This window comes from Mesoplodon bidens, assembly GCF_964165515.1.
Source record: "Mesoplodon bidens genome assembly, chromosome: 8".
In the NCBI taxonomy this organism is placed as follows: Eukaryota; Metazoa; Chordata; class Mammalia; order Artiodactyla; family Ziphiidae; genus Mesoplodon; species Mesoplodon bidens.
The window spans coordinates 11,276,765-11,284,663 of NC_138165.1; the positions used below are offsets into that span (position 1 = coordinate 11,276,765).

General features: G+C 41.6%; 1 pseudogene across 1 annotated transcript; it reads right to left on the minus strand.

Moving 5' to 3' along the window:
* Positions 1–3,783: 3,783 nt before the first annotated feature.
* LOC308621546 (HAUS augmin-like complex subunit 6) lies at positions 3,784–6,959 on the minus strand (annotated as a pseudogene). Its single transcript has 2 exons — positions 4,679–6,959; positions 3,784–4,471 (listed from the first exon to the last, which is right to left on the minus strand). The product of its transcript is annotated as an HAUS augmin-like complex subunit 6 (transcript).
* Between the last annotated feature and the right edge of the window lie 940 nt (positions 6,960–7,899).

Sequence of the window (7,899 nt, forward strand, 5' to 3'; positions counted from 1 at the left end):
TATGTATGCGTGGACACACCCCACACGCACATCTACGTAAGTATGTATGTCTGTATATATTTAATCAATACAACTGGAGGAATTACATACAACCATGAAAAAATACAATAAAAGCAATAAATGAAAAATACTAAGTGAATAAAAGTTAACATAAGCCATAGGAGATTTCAGAGAAGGGAGAGGCCCATGGATAAGAGATCAAGACTTCAAGGTGAAAGTGACATTTGTTCTGAGCCCTAAAGGACAACTATAACTGTGAAAAGCTGGGAGATGAAGGCAGGATATTCCAGCTTCCGAACTGTGAATTAAGATTTTTAAAGACGCATGCTCACCAAAGCATTTCCGGCAGAAAAAAATGGAAGAGCATAGTGGAAGGGGGAAAAGAGGAATCTATGGAGGAGACCTCATATGCCTTTAAATTTGAACTCTATTCTGGAATTACCAATGAACCACTAATGGAATTTTAAACCAAGAAGTGATATGATCGGGCGTCCCTGGTGGCGCAGTGGTTGGGAACCTGCCTGCCGGCACAGGGGACACGGGTTCGAGCCCTGGTCTGGGGGGATCCCACATGCCGTGGAGCGGCTGGGCCCATGCGCCACAACTGCTGAGCCTGCGCTCTAGAGCCTGAGAGCCACAACTACTGAGCCCACGTGCCATAACTACTGAAGCCCACGGGCCTAGAGCCCATGCTCCACAACAAAAGAAGCCACCGCAATGAGAAGCCCACGCGCTGCAGCCAAGAGTAGACCCTGCTCGCCGCAACTAGAGAAAGCCCATGCAGCAATGGAGACCCAATGCAGCCAGAAATAAATAAATAAAATAAAAAAATAAAAAATAAAATAAAATAAAATAAAATAAAAAGAAGAGATATGATCAAAGCAGTCCCTTAAGGTCAAAAGGCAGGTATGCAGGCAACATTGGATAAGGAAGAGACTGAACACAGTAAGTCATAATCAAAATGGTTTAGGAGAAAGCGACAGATTTAATATACTTTTGTTTATACTACTGGCATACAAAGGACAGGGAAGAATGCCAAAAACTCTCAGCCTATCACAGGTATGACTCACTTAACAACAATGTGGTTTTTGTAAATCCATTAATACCCAGAGATATTTTGATCTTTTCATTCTCAGTAATTCAGGGCCCACACTTATTGGTGAACTTCAGCTTCCTTATCAGAGGGCTAAGATCTCTAAAGCAGTATGTATGTAATAGTGTACCTAGCTTCTTTAAGATACCCCAGGGCTAGGGGCTTCCCTGGTGGCGCAGTGGCTGAGAGTCCGCCTGCCGATGCAGGGGACGCGGGTTCGTGCCCCGGTCCGGGAGGATCCCACATGCCGCAGAGCGGCTGGGCCTGTGAGCCATGGCCGCTGAGCCTGCGTGTCCGGAGCCTGTGCTCCGCAACAGGAGAGGCCACAACAGTGAGAGGCCCGCATACCGCAAACAAACAAAAAAAGATACCCCAGGGCTAAATGTGAATCTGTATCCCCTAGCAGTGGCTCTCAAGCTTTTTACTGGGCCTAAGAATTACCAGGGAAGCTATGTAAAATGCAGATTTCTAATCCTCATTTTAGACCTACAGAATACATGTTTTTTTACGAGGTATCCCAGGTAATTCCTGGAGTCCATCTTAGACAAGTCATTTAAGCTCCCTAGCTTTGGTATCATTACCTGTAAAATAGGTACAATACCATTATCTTACAGAGGTATGAGAATTAAGTGATATAATATGTATTATTAAGTATCCAGGAATAGCCCTGGCACTTTGCAGATGCTAATATGACAGCTCTACCTTCTCCTTTACATGTTAATTTTGGATTTACTGATACTGGGTTTCTTAAGACTAGAGGATAGTTTCCCAGTAGACTTACAGAGTCCCTATTTGTTCTATTAACTAATAAAAGAATATGGCACCTTAGGAAAAGCTTTTCTCTTCCTCTTTCTTTTCTGCTGCAAATAAGGTAGTTATATGTGCTTTTCCCACAAAAAAAAAGACTGGCCTTCAAACTTGGATCAAACAAGCAACACAGAGAAAGTAAGCCAAAATGAGTGAAGAAAGATGAACTGGTAAGCCCATCCACTTCCACAACTCCTCCCTTCAAGTTTTCTCCTCTTCTTGCCAGCTTCTTGGCAAATTGGACAAGGTTCTGATGGTTAGGAGCTGGGGCTAGACACAGGAGTGCTGTAGGTGCTATCACCCTTCTGGTGTGTGCTTAGCCTCCTGGTTCGCGGAGGGCAATGGCATGTATTCACTTGGATGCTAAAGACAAGCCCGTTTCTTGGCCAGGGGGTCTGACTACAGGAGGCAGGACACTGTACAAGAGGCCTCACATCTGACTCTCATTTAGAGTCCAGAAGGCCCACTCCTGCAGCCATATCCTACATCCTAGCCTTCTAGTTACTTCTAGGAGGTCTTGTTGGTATATTAAGGAAGGAAAATAGGGTCAAATCCTAGTTTCACCACTGACTTAGCTGTGCAACACTGAACAAGTTATTTAACCCCAAATCCAATTTTCTCAAGTTAATTTGAAGCTGTTCTGTAGGCAGTGGGGAACTGATGGTTTTTGAGGAGGAAAGTAACAATCAAAATTAGCTCCCTTAACCTGCTGTATAGCACAGGGAGCTCAGCTCGGAGCTCCATGATGGCCCAGTTGGGTGGGATGGCGGGGGGAGGGAGGGAGGTCCAAGAGGGAGGGGATGTGTGTATGCGCATTCACTTCACCATGCAGCAGAAACCAACACAACATTGCAAAGCACCTATACTCCAATAAAAAATTATTAAAAAAAAAAAATTAGCTCCCTTCCCCCAAAACAGTGCCCCTCCAAAAAACACCAAACACAGACTCATTTTTTTTTTTTTTTTTTTTTTTTTTTTGCGGTAGGCGGGCCTCTCACTGTTGTGGCCTCTCCCCTTGCAGAGCACAGGCTCCGGACGCGCAGGCTCAGCAGCCATGGCTCACGGGCCCAGCCGCTCCGCGGCATGTGGGATCTTCCCAGACCGGGGCACGAACCCGTGTCCCCTGCATCGGCAGGCGGACTCTCAACCACTGCGCCACCAGGGAAGCCCCAGACTCATTTTTTAATTTACATTTTTTCTGTTAAAATAAAAAACTAGAGTTAAATTCTCAAAGTCTAAATTAGACTAAATATAAAACTGCTATACAACCCACTGAATGGATTTATAGTTAGTATCCCTCAAAAGTATCTAGTCATCTTCCACCTTTTTCCTTTTTTCTAAATTCATTCTGCTCCAGTCTTCACTATCATCACATGCACTTTATTCACCAAATATCATTTTTCAGGATCAACCTACCTGAATAATCATTAAGCCTCTTTAGAGCTTTCCCAAACTTAAACTTTGTCATTTTGATTATACACCCCAAAGCATTACTTTCCTCATTTTTTTTGTTTAGTACCAGACTGTTCTAAAAAGAAACAATAAAAGTTGTTTATTTCCCTAAAAAGAAAGATCAGTATATCCAATGGCTATTAAGTTAACCACTTAATAAAACACATCAAAAACTACTCATCCTTTTGTTAATTAACTGAAATTAGAACATAATGAATTAGTGAACCTAATACTTTGCCATTTACTTCATGCTTACAAGATTATGCAAGAAACCAAAATGGCTTCTTGTAACTTGTTTGCTTTCGAAATACTTCACATTTCAACCCCATATCCATACAAAGAGAGAAAATCCAAACATACTCTCCTTACCTAAAATCAGCAGAGAAGGCTAAAAAGCATTATTTAGGACTTTTTTAGACCTTGAAAAACAGTTACACTTCCAATGTGTATTTAAATTACAAATCAGTTTTTATCCTGTGACATTGCTTCAACTTAAGTTCATCATAGTTAAATTGACTGGGCTACTGCTTCATCTTTCAAGTCAGATGGAGATTCTTTTACATCAAGGCTCTTAGTCAAGATTTCTTCTTCAGCAAAACTGACTGTTAAATGAGGTAGGAGTTCTCCAAGACTACATGGTATTGTGGTTCTCAATCTCTGTTCCACTGGAGAAAACCTAATTAGTGGTGAAAGAGACCATTTTCTTTCACCAAGGGACACACGTGAAGATGGTTTTGTATAGTCAGTGTGCAAATCATGAGTGCCCCAAAAGTTAAGCATATCAATTTGCAGGTATTGGGAAGTAAGGCTCAATTCAGGTTTGTCTTTCAAGTGTTTCAGGATTAGAGAGGCAAATTTCTTCCCTTTGCTTGGACAGAGATTTCTTCAGAGCCTCATATCCACTGCAAGTAGCCTGTAAATTAAAGTCTGATTCTGGAGTAGTCTGTCTTCCTTCCACAACACCTTCTGGGAAAATGCCACTGTGCATAGGACTATTTGCTTCCAGTTTAAAATTGGCCTCTGTACTACTGGAGCTATTAAGATGTAAGTGACCAACTTCTTCTGGAAGAGTTTCATGTAATATGCCAAAATCACTATCTTTAAAACTGGAACTAGGGGCTTCCCTGGTGGCGCAGTGGTTGGGAGTCCCCCTGCCGATGCAGGGGGCACGGGTTCGTGCCCCGGTCCGGGAAGATCCCACATGCCGCGGAGCGGCTGGGCCCGTGAGCCATGGCCGCTGAGCCTGCGCGTCCGGAGCCTGTGCTCCGCAATGGGAAAGGCCGCAACAGTGAGAGGCCCGCGTACCGCAAAAAAAAAAAAAAAAACTGGAACTAATTCCACTTGATACCTGAAAAGAGTTGCATAACATACTTTTATGCATGGAAAGATCTCTGTACAAAGCTTTCGAGTGGTCTGATGTTTTAACATACTCTTCTTCACTGCTACCTATCACATGTCTCCTTTGGCCTACAGCAGGGGAGAATGTCTCTATTTGGCTAGTTTCTAAAAGCTTGTTCTGTAAAGCTGTATGTTCGAAATCTTGCTTACAAACCATGTCCTTACTTAACAAATCTGACAGATTTTGTGTTGTTGGTTCACTTATGTAACTGGTCACCACAGGTTTCTGAAGCACACACTTAAGGCAATCTGAAACAACTTTCTCTTCAGGCAAATGAGAATGGCTAGAATCGGACACAGTGGTTGCTGAGAAAAAACTGGCCATGTTAAACCCTTTTTGATTATGCACCACAGGTAAGGATTCTGGCAATACTTCTCTATGTTCAGTATCCATTTGAATTGGTTCTGCACTTCTGTTTTCTTCTATTTTAGCAGCTTTTCTCCATGAGCTCCTAACATCACTTATCAAGTTTTCTGGAGTCCAGGGAACTTGATTCCTTGTTAAGAACGGGTGAGAAACTAGAGAGTCAATTAGTTCCTCTAACATGACTTCTTTTCCTTTAGAAGGTTGTGGTGAATCAGATAAAACTGCCCTTGAAACCTCTTCTCCCAGATGATCTTGCTCTTTTTGGAATGGATCCCTTTTTTAGCTGGCAGAGACCCTCCAAATGCACTACTCTTTGCAACATTTGATGATGAAGAGTCTTCCACTTCAAATTCTGGTGTTTTCTTAGACACTGTTTCATTTTTCTCTCTAGGATATGTCAACTTCCTGTCCTTTTCAAGGAGTGTAACACTGTTTCTATCTGATGGTGAAATGAGCTGCCACAGGGAAAAAGCAGGGCCCTTGGCTAGATCACATTTAGTTTCCAGTATACCACTTGCCCTTCCTGCAATCATTTTCCTGGGTATGTTGCTTAGGTGTATCTGAAGTGAAGCAGCGTATTGCAAAAGAATACTCTTCGCGTCTGCTTCTTCTAAGGCAGGATCAAACGAAAGGGGAGACACAGGGGGTAAAAGATCCACAGCTGGAGTTCAACCTTTAATTAGACCGAAAGGAGACAGGCCGAGAAATTCTTTCCAAATTTTATGCCATTCTTCTTGTTTTTCTACAATAGAATGTCTTACAGTTGTGAGATCTTTTTTTATTCTATACCTCATATGCTTCAGATCTGACAATCTTTCTCTCTGAAATTTGGTCTCTTTTTCAAGGAAATGAAGGTCTATTGTCAGTCTTGCTTGGTCAGCCTGACAATGTTCACATTTCATTACTTTCAAGACTTCATTTAATAACTGAATAACTGTTAAGAGATTCAATTTTCCAGCCTCATAAACATTTCCTATGTGCAACTGACACGTTTGTTTCTCAATTTTGCCAGGTAAGAGCCTTGGAATATTGATAGCAACATTAGTTCCATCGAAAGTATATTGGTTGACAAGGCTAAGGACTGAACTAACAACTTCTCTCTTTTTCCAAAAACATGAATGTTTCATTCACTGAAGCCCACAAAGACCAAACCTTTTGAATTTTCTCTTGTATATTACTTTGGTCATCATAGGGTTCCATTTTTTAAATTTGTCCTATACATTCTGATCTCAAATTTCGTGCTTATTTAACTGACAACTGGGCATTTTCCTGGCATTTGCAGGTAACACAATCTTCTCTCTGCAAAATTTGTCAAAATCTGTTACGTGCTACATGGCATCTGGCAATGCACTTGTGCAAATCTTGTGGCTTTACATTAAATGTCTCTGGAAAATGTACAGAAGAATTTTTAGAATGGGTTCTTATATATTTTATTGCAACAAATCTTGCGAAGTGATACATCGGATGAATAAACTTAGGACCACCAGGAGAAAGAAACAGTGAACCCACAACTTGAGGAAAGCTACTTCCACGTTCAGCAGAAATCTTTTTTAACCACTCACAGCAATGTTTTCGGAATTCAGTATCACTTTTTTGGTCAAATGGAGGCCAACAAAGTTTGAAAACTTCTTCACTGAGAGACTGGTCAAGCGTTTGAAATAAAAAATAAGAAACTATTTGAAAGGCCTTCCGGTTTAACTCGTCAGACATGTTCACTCCGAGGTGCGTGTGCGGCACCATCTTTCCACAGGCTACGGTCGCTGAGCCCAGCTCGAAGCCGAGCGCCTGCAGATACGTCCAGAGATGCTCCTTCTCCAAAGTGGTGACCCAGGCCGAACTCATCTTCGCGGTAGGCAGGGCCCGGCAAAGGAAGAAAGCGCAGGGCCCAGCGACCGAGAGGGCCCCCAGGCTTTCTCCCTACGGGCAGCCTGACGTGACTACGACCTCTCCATTGCCACTGCCTGATCCTCTCTCGCCTGGAACCATTTCGCCTCAAATGGCCTCAAATGGCCTGAGACTCTAAAGTCGCAGGGAAATAGAGCCTCTAAGGGTAGAGTACGGAACAGCTGCCAAAGGGAAGTCCTGAAGGATTCTTTATAAACTGGTAGCAGTATTAGCCCCCAGGAAAAGGAACTGGGGGGCTAGAGGGGAAAAGCTGATTGAAGACTTACTTTTTACAATTTACCCTTTTGATCTTTTTAAAGATTATAATATGTTCCTGTATTATACAATGACTAAATGATTAAAATTAAGTATATTTCCTACTAATTATTATAAATACATACACTTTTGATTCAGTGATTTTATTTGTGGGAATTTATCCAACAAAGAAACCTAAATATGTACAAGATGACATGGGTAGGTGATTATTCATTAAAACATTGCTTGTAATACCGAAACCTGGCAACAATACCCATAACCATTAATAGGGCAACAGTGAAATAAATGAAAATATTATATGAATATAAGTAATCTCAATAAATATCAATGAATTAAATGAATTTAACCCTAATTTCCAACAAACATATGACCAGAAGCTCAATGACAGTATAATTGGGGAAATATAAAGTAAAATATCAATGAAAGATATTTCCATATCCATTAGATTAACGAAGTATGATAATATCATGTGTTGGTTATGATATAGGGAAACCGAAACTCTCAAGCAGTGATTTGCCAATCTTTTGTCAGAACCTAAATATCCCCACGTTTTCAACCCATGGGGTCTACTAGTCTTCAACATGAGCTTTCCAAAAGGCCCACTCATCCTCCCACATACCCC